The sequence below is a fragment of the Felis catus genome, chromosome D3, assembly GCF_018350175.1.
Source record: "Felis catus isolate Fca126 chromosome D3, F.catus_Fca126_mat1.0, whole genome shotgun sequence".
Taxonomy (NCBI): domain Eukaryota; kingdom Metazoa; phylum Chordata; class Mammalia; order Carnivora; family Felidae; genus Felis; species Felis catus.
In genome coordinates, this window is record NC_058379.1 from 1,012,214 (window position 1) to 1,025,014 (window position 12,801).

The 12,801-nt window shown below is 56.6% G+C and overlaps 1 long non-coding RNA gene across 2 annotated transcripts; it reads right to left on the reverse strand.

The window, feature by feature from the left end:
• Nucleotides 1-2,124: 2,124 nt before the first annotated feature.
• LOC109493100 lies at nt 2,125-12,461 on the reverse strand. 2 transcript variants are annotated; one of them, XR_002147132.3, is made up of 3 exons: nt 12,027-12,461; nt 7,976-8,639; nt 6,987-7,599 (listed from the first exon to the last, which is right to left on the reverse strand). It is a non-coding gene; the product is annotated as an uncharacterized LOC109493100 (long non-coding RNA). The 2 variants fall into 2 exon arrangements; XR_006588160.1 differs by lacking the exons at nt 6,987-7,599; nt 12,027-12,461 and adding an exon at nt 2,125-6,417 and having other exon boundaries at nt 7,976-9,914.
• Between the last annotated feature and the right edge of the window lie 340 nt (nt 12,462-12,801).

Below are 12,801 nucleotides of genomic sequence, written 5' to 3' on the forward strand. Positions count from 1 at the left end.
CAGCGAGGTATTTAGGGACGGGGACAAGGCAGATAGATACCAGCCCAACGTGAGCGACCTGGTGACCATAGGTGGCCTGAAGTCTCCTCAAGACCTGCAGCTGAGTAGTGACGAGTTTGTGGCAAGTTCTCCCCGTGGGCTGCCTCCATCAGGAAGCCTGAAGGGCCCGGAGGCCCCAGCGTAAGCCAGTGCGCCGTGGTCCGCGGTCCAGGAGCGTGTCGGCAGGTGCCTGGGTCCGGCAGACACTGCTGGCCGGGCAGGACACGAGACACCTTGCTCAGGCCTCCCCCTCCCACGGGACGTCCCCGAGGGCCCACACTTCTCCGTCCCGGGGGCCTTGCTGTTGTAAAAGGCTAAGGATCCGCACCGGGTTTGCGGCTTCGGGGGCTGCTGGTGATGCCGGGGGCCCAGCGCCCGGGAGACCAGCTCCGTCCACCAGCCCCGGGCGTCTCTGGGGCTCCGATGGGTCTGGACGCCGGGGTGAAGGCCCCCAGACGCTGCACGCTGGGGACCGGGCGCCCAGAGAAGCTCCGCCTTGACCGCGGGCGGACGTCAGGCTCCGGAGCCCGGGCTCAGCCTCTGCCCCGAGCACGCCCTGCACGTCTGCTTCGGGAGCAAATAACCTACGGGAGACGCTTGACACCGAAGAGGAGAGACCTCCCTACCTTCCGGCACCTCTGAAGCCTGCAGCCTCGCACGAGCCAACGCACGAGACAAACGTGATTTTCGGGAACGTCCTCGGTCACGACTCGGCACTCCTGATGCAGCAGGAAGTACACGCGGCCCCGCGTCACGTCCCGGCCCCGGAGCGCTCTCCTCTCTGCAGGTCGTGAGGCCCGGGCGGCATGCCTCTGAGAGGTTTGTACCCTCTGCGTGGACACTGTGACACGGGAGCCGTGTTCCAGACCCGTGCGACTGTCCCAGGGACCTGCTCTGAGCAGCGGCAGCTGTGATGCTGCAGAATGGAGGAGGCCGAATGCTCGCGGACTCCTCCAGAAGCCTGTCTGCTCACACCCCCAGCACACGCACCTCCGTTCGCCCCAGGGTCTCTGCACCGGTCGTTTGCGTCACAAATGCTGCCGGACCTTTTTTTTTTTTAACGTTTATTTATTTATTTATTTTTAATTTTTTTTTTCCAACGTTTATTTATTTTTGGGACAGAGAGAGAGACAGAGCATGAACGGGCGAGGGGCAGAGAGAGAGGGAGACACAGAATCGGAAACAGGCTCCAGGCTCTGAGCCATCAGCCCAGAGCCCGACGCGGGGCTCGAACTCACGGACCATGAGATCGTGACCTGGCTGAAGTCGGACGCTTAACCGACTGCGCCACCCAGGCGCCCCACGTTTATTTATTTTTTTGAGACAGAGACAGAGCATGAACGAGGGAGGGTCAGAGAGAGGGAGACAGAATCTGAAGCAGGCTCCAAGCTCCGAGCTGTCAGCACAGAGCCCGATGCGGGGCTCGAACTCATGGACTGCGAGATCATGACCTGAGCCGAAGTCGGACGCTCAACCGACTGAGCCACCCAGGCGCCCCAGCTGCCGGACCTTCTTAAAAGTTGCGTCTTTAAATAATTTTCTTTGGGTCTAACCAGATCTGTTACCTAAAGCTCACGTGTAGTTCATTCACTGTCTTGTACCTTCCATAACCCCAAACGTATGGAAAGATCTGTTAAACGTTTTCTCAAATTTGTTCCTTCAATTGAACTTTAAAGCCCTTTAATAAAGCATGTCTGTCTGGCTGCTGCAAATTCCGCTCTTCATTAAAGTCCACGAGGCACACGCGCGTCCGGCCTCCCAGCCCCGGGCCACGTTCCCGTCCAGTCTCGAACAATTCTAGCGGAACCGCACAACCCGGACGCAGCCTTGGCTCCACAGCAGGACTGGCCCGAGGTCCACCCTGTGTGACTGAGTCCACGTTCAAGACGCTTTCTCCGGCAGGTTCTCTCAGGAGGTGCCGCAACGGGTCTCATCATCGTTTCATGCCTCCTTCAGGTGAGTTTGCCTTAGCTTCGCTACCAAAATGTCATTTCGTGAATAGTCTCCTGGAACACCCCCGAAGGATTCACGAAGAATTGAATACAAACTACACGCCCGACTTTCACAAAGGGGATTTGTTTGCACTGGAATAGTCTTCTAATGTGTTTTCAATTTCTGCTTAAGATTACAAATTCTCAGGACAGATGTAAGCCAATTTCTGGATAACTAGTTGCTATAAGAGGCTCCCGAGAAACCCCAAAACCCCAACGAAAAGCAGGACGCTCCCAGACTGCAGACTTCACACCCCGTGTGGCGTCACCTGCACGTCACGATGACCGTCAGCCCTAACCTTCCTACGCTCTGTGCTTGCTGTCGCTGAACCACAGGCGAGCCTCACGATCGGGGAGCCCGCCCCCCACCGTGTGCCGTGGACCTTGGGGGAGAGGGGTGCCTCCCAGGGCCGGCCTGTGCTGTTGTCGGTCCCCGCCCCGCATGCACTGCCAGCCACTTCTCTTGCGCTTGCTGAAGGGGTGCCACACCCCTGTCCCCGCGGGCAGAGGAGGGAGAGCGACGGTCGGTCAGCAAGAACACTCGGGACCCCGTGACACCACCAGCCAGGAGCGCCACACCCAGCCACAGCGCACGTGGAGCCCTCGCTGAGGCAGACTACAGTCCCAGCCGTCAAAGAAACTTTAAAAATTGAAATCATACAAAGTATGTTTTGATCATGAGTAGGTTTTAGTATTTGAATATTTGAAAGTAAGTATTAAACTCTTTAAAGCACAGAAAACCTTTGACAAAAATTAACGTATTGGAAATATGTGTCTCTACACAAAGAGATTGTATCTACAATATCACCATAGATGTAGGGACAAGGTCGTACTTCAGCGCCGTCGAGAAACAAACAAATCTTCTCAGAAGGTAAAATCCCAGATTACTCTACTCAAGGCACGTGTTCTCATAGTGAAATCTTAGCAAAAGAGATCTACTCAGCAGTATCCCAAAGCTGATAAAAACAGTTGTATCACACCTATGTAACGCCAGCGTGACAGCATCCCTCCAGAGTGTAACATCTTTTCTTCTAGCTTTGTTTACAATGTTACAAACGTAGTGCGCAGATACTTAAAACAGCGTCAATGTATGAGAGGGCACATAAATGCACGCAGAGCGCACAGTGTTCAGTGTAGAGTCCCGCAAGCACACACTCACAGAGCTCCCTCGCCCCCAACAGCAAATAAGGTTGCGGTTGGGCGTCCAACTTCAGCTCAAGTCATGGTCTCATGGTTCGTGAGTTCGAGCCCCGCCTTGGGCTCTGTGCTGACCTGTGCGGAGCCTGCTTGGGATTCTCTATCTGCCCCTCCCCCCCCTACTAGTGTCCTCTCTCTATCTCAAATAAAGTTAAAAAAATAAAAATTAAAAATTTTTTTAAAGTTCATATTAAAAAAAGAAAAAAGAAGGTCGTTATATACCCTGAGATGCACTGGGTCAGATTACCCTGAGTGCACTTGGTGATCCCCTGTCTGGACTTGCACAGCCGCGGCCGGGCTCTCTCTGTGTCCCCGGGACAGGCTCCCCGCGCTCCTCGTACGGGATGCAATGTGTGCATTTGTGCTGGCTCCCCAGCCAGCAGGTGCGCCCCCGCCTGCCCCACACCAAGTGCTCCGGCCCGAGCGACTGTCCTCACCAGACTCACCTCTGCAATTGGGACTTATTCTGAACATGGGGCACATTAAGGAACTAACTCCTCGAAGGTAAAGCTAAGCACATCTTTTCTGTCCGAGTAGCAAAGAATCATCACGAGCCCCTGAAGCCTCTGCGCCCCTCCCTACCTCACCCCTGCTCCCAGGCTTAAACGCGACCACAAGTCCATAGGGCAGAGCACTGAGCAGAAATACGGAGCAGAGAGGAGGCAGCAGGGAGAAGGGAACAGGGGCCGGGGAGCCAAGCCCGGAGGGGCTGGAGAGACAGGAGAGAGGGACGTCTAGAGTCACCTCCTTGCCTTTGGACCTGAGCCGGCTGGTGACCACCAGCTAGGTACACAGGTCGACTTTTCAGAAGATCTCTTCTGCCCCAGTCGGCCAGAGTGAAGAAACGCAAACATTTCCAGACCTCTCCAAACAGCTTCATCAAACTGCCTGGCCCGCTGCCAGCCTTCTCCTACAGCTTTATCTGCTCTGTAGTTTTGTCCTGGGGGGACAGGGGGCTGGGCCACCGCGGTGGCGTCCTGAGCTCTGGGGACTGAGGCCGCCCGTCCGCACAGGGAGCTGAGCGTGGATGAGACAAAGTGGCCGGTGGGGGCCGCGTCCAGGAAGTAGCCAGTTTGCTCACGACATCAGCCAACTCTGCTGCTCGGACACCTCGCTGTGCTTCCTGTTCTGCTAGAAGCTTCCACCAAAGGCTGCCCCGTGGCCCTAAACATTTGAGTTCTTGATAACGAAAAACTTTCACCAATGAGATCTACCCTGGAAGGCACACGGATCTTCAGCACAAGCAGGGGGCAGTGTGGCCCGATGGCGGGGGTGAGGCGGTGACGACCGGCTCTGTATGCACCACTGGGGCCCGGGGCCAGGTCTGTCCTCCAGGTTGGGGCCACAGCGGTGTTCTGCACCGGAGGCCCCGTGGACGGGTCGTGCTGCTGCTCGCTGTCCTGTCCGGCGCATCCGTCCTGGAGCTGCAGCCACAGGGCCGGGCTGTGAGCACCGGGTGACATGAGCCATCACAGGAAACACGCCGTGTGACCCCACCTTTACGAGGTGTCCGGGGTCACCCGCTTCACAGAGACAGGAAGTGGGAACGTGGGCGCCAGGGACTGGAGGGGGCAGGGGTGCTCAGTGGGGACAGGGCTCCAGTGTGGGAGACGGAACATTCTGGAGACGGAACGTTCTGGAGACGGGTGGCGGGGACGGCTGCACAACAGTGTGGGTGTGCTTCCTGCCCCTGAGCTGTGCACTTGAAACCGGTAAAGAAAAAAATTTGAATTCTTCTATGACACGATCACAAATTTTTAAAAAAGTCATTTCTGCAGCGCTTGTTCCAATTCCAAAAGCTCTCAAAGTAGCCAATTTAAAAGATTTTATTTTACCTTTACAACAACAGGTAATTTCTAGAAGCGGGGTGCCTAACCTCTGCCCGTGGCCAACCGTGGGGTCTGCCCCACAGCTCTGCCGTCCCCCCAGCCCGCTCCCTGCCTCCCACATCAGTGTGTCACTGTCCCCAGGGCAGCGTCCTCGCGCTCAGTGACACCCCCCCCCCCCACGCATCTCTGTTCTCTGCCACCACGCGGCCTTCCCGTCCAGGCGGCCAAACCATCCACAGCTCCCGTGTGTCTTCCCCGCTGTGCCTCTGTGGACGGGCGCTGATCCCGGAAGGCGCCCCCAGCCTCCCGGGGGACCTGGCTCACACACCGGCCAGCGGCTTGCCGGTCAACGCCAGGGCTGAGCTGAGCGCCCGACCGGCCTCACGGCGCCCAACCCGCAAAGCAAACTCCGGAAGCGGTGTGCCCACAGCCAGAGCGGAGGGTTCTGGAGCCGCACCCCTACCTCACAGCATCCTGACCCCACGTGAACTGCGGAAACAGCATTAGAAACATCGTTCTAGAGAAAATAAGAACGCTTCCACGGAGAGAGGTAGGAAAGTACACGAGGGTTCTCGTCAGTCTGGCTTTTAACCGACCGCAGGATACACTCTAAGCACGAGCCTCACGAGCCGGCACACGTGGCCCAGGAAACAAACGAGGCACAAAGGCACCACTGCCAAAACCCAGTTCACGTCTGGCAGAGTCTGGAGCAGCCCCAGTCCCACCGCCTGCCGGGGGCCGTCAGCACCAGCCCCGGGGAGCAGCTCCGGAAGTCCCCCAGGGCTGGAGGCCCGTCCCCGGGTGGCTGGCCGCCTGCCGTGGTCTCAGGAGGCTCTGTGTCACCCGCGCCAATCACAGCACAAGACGGCCGGCCAGGCTCCGGCTTCGATGCTCACGCTGTCATCAGAAGCGCCGGCTGCTGTGATGACAGAGCGGTGGCCGGGCGGGGAGCCCATGCCCATCTAGACGACAGCCCCTGGGAGGAGCCTCCGTTAGAGCAGAGCTGCCGTGGCCTGGGTGCCTGTCGCGGAAGGGTCCAACTCCCCAGCCTGCGGGTATGACAGGGGAGCGGTAGTCGGCCGCGGGTTTGCTCGGTGGGTGCGCTGACCGACGCACAGCTGGGCGCCAGTGCCTGCCCCCCCCCCCCCCTAGCCGGCCCAGGTAGTGCCACTCTGTGTGCTCGTGCGGCCTTCCAGACAACGTGTTCATCGCGTCTGTCGCTGCAGCGAACCCACGGGCCGAAGTGATCAGGATGGTGTTAAACCGACGCCCTCTCAGTAAGAACAAGCAGGTTCCGATTATCACTGAAACAGGGCGCCCTGGCCCCAGCCCGCAGAAGCCACCTGTCCACACCTGATGAACTGAAGAGGAGAAAAGGCCGGTCTGCTTCCTGCGGGTGAGCCGGGGCACCCCTGTTAGCACCGGGGGGGAGTCGCACGTCCAGGTCCTGGGGCCCCTGGGTGTGCGGCTACAAGACAGACCGTTCAAGGGGAACGCGTGCTGACACATTTCATGTGGACTCCCAGGGACCTCTGCCTACGGCCACATCCACGTCCGTAACAAAGAACAACACTTCACAGCTTGGATCTACCAGCTGATGGAGTACAAATTCCAGAAAAACTCCACATTAGCTTCTGAACTTGCCAAAAAGGACAAAAAACTCTCATCATTGGTTTTGTGACGGTCGATCGTTTGCTGAAGACGGACGCACCGGGTGAGGCTTTAGAAGCAGCGTCTGCGCAAGAAGTGTCGCTATCCGCTAACAAGTGTGAGGGTAAAACATCAAAAACACTGATGTTGGGGCGCCTGGGGCTTCGGTCAGTTGAGCGCTGACTTCGGCTCAGGTCGTGATCTCGTGGTTCGCAAGTTCGAGCCCAACGTCGGGCTCTGTGCGGACGGCTCGGAGCCTGAAACCTGCTTCGGACTCTCTGTCTCCCTCTCTCTCTGCCCCTCCCCCGCTCATGCTCGCACTGTCTCTCAAAAATAAACAAACATTACAAAAAAAAAAACACACAAAACCTGATGTCAACACCGAGTCTGGTGCTTAGAAAAGCCATCAGAGTAAAACACGAGAGCATCACAAACGTTTTGGAAGCAAATAAAGCTCCAGGTTTTCGCACACGGTCATCCAAGATCTGAAAAGACAGGGCGGAGGGTCTGACGGCAGAGACGAGCCCTTTCTCGCGCACAGACAACTTGGCGATTCGTGAATAGCAGAAGAAAAGTCCACAGAAAGTGAGGGATCTGGGTTTTATAACCCCCCCACCTGTGGCCCCTGCGGTCCCCGGCCGAGTCCTGGGTTGAACACAAACCCGCTGCGGAGGGTCTCCCGACAGTGGGGAAGCTGCACAAAGCTGCCAGGCGCTGAGAGCCCTGTTGTTGTGCAAGGAAAACACCCTGTTGGGAGCCGTGCGTATGGTGCTCAGGACTGAGCCTCTGTGACAGGACTCTGGAAAGAGTGAGACACAGAGATACACGGAGAGGCGGGTCGACAGGCAGGATGTGGATGCCTGATAGATGATGGACAGATGGATTACTTGTATCTAAGGGGGGGGGGGAGAAAGAGAGAGAGAGAGAGAGAGAGAGAGAGAATGAACCCTGACACGGGGCTCGATCCCATGACCCTGGGATCGTGACCTGGGCCGAAATCAAGAGTCAGGTGCTCAACCGACTGTGCCAACCAGGCACCCCCAAAATTTACTTCTTTTTTAAAAAGCAGACAAAGGGGGAAGAGAGAGAAGGAAAATCTATCACAAAGAGGGAACGGTCACAGAAAAAGCATAACAAAGCAAAAGCATCAGATGAGCAAGTAAGGATGAAAACCATTCACGCTGCAAGGTCGACAGACGGGGGCTGACACATGGGAGACACCCCCCCGCCCCCCGCCCCACTGCAGCAGGAAAAGAGAACGTGACTCACCCCACGGAGTGCCCTCCAGACGCCCCGTTTCATCTCAGAGCACGGACTCCTGGAAAGCACCGGGCTTCAGCGGATCCCCAATCTGAGTGGAGCAGGCTGGGGGGGGGGGAGGGGGGCACCGAGAAGCACCTGTTGCTGCTGGGATGAAAAACAGCAGAAAGACTTGGCAGAAGCTGGGTTGCTATAGCAACGGGAGTACCTGGGGGGGAAATGTGGGGAGGGAAGGGAGGGGGAAAAAGGGAAAAGACAGTTTCTCAAAGTTGAGCAAAACCTGCATTTCACACCCAGACGGCGGGACCTCACCGAAGAGGAGACAGAAGTGAGTTGCCACCTGGTGGTTTCGGGCGACACGCTGTTCTGGAACAACAGGGGGCTGCAGAGACGGAAAGCCCGCCCTGGAGCTGTGCTGCGGCCCTGCTGGGAGCCAGGCGGGCTCACCCGCGGGCACCCTCACCGCAGTCACCCGAGTGCGCCCACGGGGCAGCCGGGGTGGGGGGGGACCACGCGTGCACACACACTGCGAGTGTCCACGCCTCGGAAACACATCGTGACCTGAGCGAACCTGCGCGTCTGACACGGCGTACTTCTCAGAGTTAGGCAAAGGGAAGAGTCTTTCCAGAGCAGTTAACCGCTTCTTGTCCGGGGCCTTCGCACGGAACGCACCCTGGAAAGCAAATTGGCCCCGAGTCCAACAGCACTTCACTCGGGGAAATACAAGAACAGAAACCGGTTCGTGCAGCTGAGGACGCCTGGAAGGTGAAGAATTACCAACAAGCGAACATCATCCTAAATAAAAAAAGCCCTGGGCCGTGGTATTTATCAGCACCCTGGCACGGCGCTGAAGGCTGTCACCCCTGCCCCGGCGACCGACCGAGCAGCGGGCCTTGAGGCCGAGCGCACGCAGCGGGGATGGAGGCCTCGATGGCACCTGCCCACCCCAGGGGGCCGCGTGCTGCTGCCGTGAGCTGAGCACCGGGATGGGCCCGCCAACTCGTCGCCCCAAATCTAGAACGGACACTTCACCAGAGAAAGATGTGTGGGTGGGACCTGGGAAGGCGAGGAGACACTGACCCGGCGGGTCCCGAGGACGTGCCCGAACCGACCTCACAGCGCGGCAGGGCAGCGGGACCGAGTGTGGGCAGGGACGCGGGGGAGCCGGGCCCTCGGACGCCGCTGCTCAGAATGTGCGACAGGGACGCCCACGCTGGGAAACGGTCCGGCACTTAGTTTCCAAGTTAAACACAAACCCACACCGACTACGGGACTCAACCGCCCCCCTCCCAGGGGCTCGCCTGGAAGACAGCAGGTGGCGTAGAAAGAGTCTCATGGCGAGAAACCCACAAAAGGTGCATCTGTACGGCTATCAAAACTGTTTTAAGAAATGAGTAAATGGAGCCCAGCAGACACGAATAGAACAGTATGCTGTCCTCAGAGGGGAGGGAGGCCCCAAATTTGAGAGACTGGCATGTCAGGAAACTCACTAAGTTTATCGCCCGTTTTAAAGCTAAAAACCACTAGATGACAAAATGATAGTTTATAAAATCAGCAGCCAGTCCTACTGAAAATTCACAATAACACGTATGCCAACGAAACACCGTTTAAGCCAGCTGCCCAAGCTCAACGGCGAGTACGTTACTCTTGACACACAGACACTAGTTCCGCTAAACTGGGAGCGCAGCGACCGTGCGGGTCCCACCCTCTCATCCAACACTCGGCAGAGGCTTCTGCAGTGAGGAAAAGGAAAAAACTAAACAGCGGGGGACTGAAGCTATCATTATTTGCACATGCTATGATTGTATGGTAACAAGACCTAAGAGGTCAGAAATTATAAAAATAACAGAATTTGGAGGCGCCTGGCTGGCTCCGCGGGAGGAGTGTGTAGCTCCTGATCTTGGGGTCGTGCGTTCGGGCCCCACATTTGGCGTAAAGATTACTTAAATAAATAAACTTAAAAAAACCGGGGCGCCTGGGTGGCTCAGTCAGTTAAGCTTCCAACTTCAGCTCAGGTCATGATCTCGCGGTTTGTGGGTTCAAGCCCCGCGTCAGGCTCTGTGCTGATAGCTCAGAGCCTGGAGCCTGCTTCAGATTCTGTGTCTCCCTCTCTCTGTCTCTCTCTCTTTCTCTCAAAAATAAATAAACATTAAAAAAAGGAGGAGGAACGCCTAAGTGGCTCAGTTGGTTGAAGGTCTGACGCTTCATTTTGGCTCAGGTCATGATCCCAGATCCATGGGTTTGGGCTCTGCACTGAGTGCGGAGCCTGCTTGGGATTCTCTCTCTCTTTCTCTCTCCCTCTCCCTCTCTCTGTCTCTCCCTCTGCCCCTCCCTTGTTCTCTATCTCAAAATAAACAAATAAATAAAAATAACAGAATTTGGTAAAGTGCTTGGGATCAAGAGAAACACAGAAACATCAATAGCTTTTTTTCTGTGTCAGCAACAGACCATAGAAAGGGAACTGATAAAACATCCTGTTGAAAAGGAAAGGAAAGGAAAGGAAAGGAAAGGAAAGGAAAGGAAAGGAAAGGAAAGGAAAGGAAAGGAAATGGAAAGGAAAGGAAATGGAAAGGGAAGGAAAGAAAAGGAAGAGGAAAGGAAAAGAAAAAAGAAAAGGAAGGGAAGGGAAGAAAGGAAGGAAGGGAGGGAGGAAGGAAGGAGGAGGGGGGAAGGAAGGAAGGAAAGAGGAAGGGAGGGAGGAAGGAAGGGAGGGAGGGAGGGAGGGAGGGAGGAAGGAAGGGAGGGAGGAAGGGAGGGAGGGAGGGAGGGAGGGAGGAAGGGAGGGAGGGAGGGAGAAAGGAAAGGAGGGAGGAAGGAAAGGAGGGAGGGAGGGAGGAAGGAAGGGAGGGAGGAAGGAAGGGAGGGAGGAAGGGAGGGAGGAAGGGAGGGAGGAAGGGAGGGAGGGAGGGAGGGAGGAAAGGAGGGAGGGAGGGAGGAAGGAAGGGAGGGAGGAAGGGAGGGAGGGAGGGAGGGAGGAAAGGAGGGAGGGAGGGAGGGAGGGAGGGAGGGAGGAAGGGAGGGAGGGAGGGAGGAAGGAAAGGAGGGAGGGAGGGAGGGAGGAAGGAAAGGAGGGAGGGAGGGAGGGAGGGAGGAAGGGAGGGAGGGAGGGAGGAAGGGAGGGAGGAAGGAAAGGAGGGAGGGAGGAAGGGAGGGAGGGAGGGAGGGAGGAAGGAAAGGAGGGAGGAAGGAAGGGAGGGAGGGAGGGAGGGAGGGAGGAAGGGAGGGAGGAAGGGAGGGAGGGAGGGAGGGAGGAAAGGAGGGAGGGAGGGAGGAAGGGAGGGAGGGAGGAAAGGAGGGAGGGAGGAAAGGAGGGAGGGAGGAAGGGAGGGAGGGAGGGAGGAAGGAAGGTAGGGAGGAAGGAAGGGAGGGAGGGAGGGAGGGAGGAAAGGAGGGAGGGAGGAAGGGAGGGAGGAAGGGAGGGAGGAAAGGAGGGAGGGAGGAAGGGAGGGAGGGAGGGAGGGAGGAAGGAAGGTAGGGAGGAAGGGAGGGAGGAAAGGAGGGAGGGAGGAAGGAAGGGAGGGAGGGAGGGAGGGGTGGAGAGGGAGAAGGGAAGGGAGGGGGGAGGGAGAGAGGAGGGAGAACCTTTATCAAAATAACATTTAGGAAACTATTTCTATAGTCCTGAGATGGCGAAAACTTTCTTAGTAAACATGGGTTTCTTGGGAGACTCCGATGCCAAAAGGAAAAAAGTACATAAAGGTGCTCTAAACAAAGTAACAAGGCAAAAAAAAAAAAAAAAAAAAAATTAGGGAAAACACATGCATCATTTTATTAGTGGCTGCAAAGGGCAATATTTCTAATACACAAGGAGCTCCTACAAATTAGTAAAGAAACAAAACCTCACCAGCAGGCAGGGGAGAATACCGGGACGTTAACCGGCGACCAGGGAAAAGCAGGAACGGCAGCAGCGGGATGCCCTTCACCCTCTGGATGGCAAAGAGCGCAGCAGATAGGAGGTAAAGGGTTCCCTCCCGCACCGCGCACGGGAATGTCAACCGCTGTGACTTTCCGGGAGATACTGTGTCAATACCAACTAACGGTAAGATCGAAGTATGCTTACCCTGTGACCCATGGTCCCAGCGCAGCTGCCGCTGACGGGATCCCGTCCACGAGAGACTGGCGTGGCCCCGGCCGGGCCCCAGATGAAACCCCGCCAGCGGGGACTGAGTGAGAAGGACGGTGCCCCCTTGCCGTGGACTGCTGTTTATCCACGTCCTGACTTGGACAGACGTTACACACGTACTGCTAAGTAAGAAGAAAAAGCAGGGGAGGAGGTGGGAGGATGGGGCAGGACAGAGCACAGGGAGGAACCCTGATTTTTCCGTGTTGCTTGGAATCTTGTTATGAGGACGTGTTTCACAACATTTAAAATCTCACTTAAAAATATGCTCCATCAGGGGTGCCTGGGTGGCTCAGTCGGCTAAACGTCTGACTTCGGCTCAGGTCATGATCTCACGGCTTGTGGGTTCGAGCCCCGCGTCGGGCTCTGGGCTGACAGCTCGGAGCCCGGACCCTGCTTTGGATTCTGTGCCTCCCTCTCTCGCTCGGCCCCTCCCCTGCTCATGCTTGCTCTCTCTCTCTCTAAGAATAAATACATAAAATAAAATAAAATAAAATATGCTTCATTCTAAGACACACACACAAAATGACTTTGGCAAATCAAAGTTGAGATTAAAAGTAGTTAAAAAAGAATCCAGAAATGAATGTATCGCTTCTGGGGCAGCTGCAGTGAGACACGCGGGGTAACACAGCCGGGCTGCTCTTCTGCAAGGAAGCTGAGCACAGGCCTTCCACACTCGCCGCCCACAGTGGGAGGCGCCACAGCCTTTGGGGAC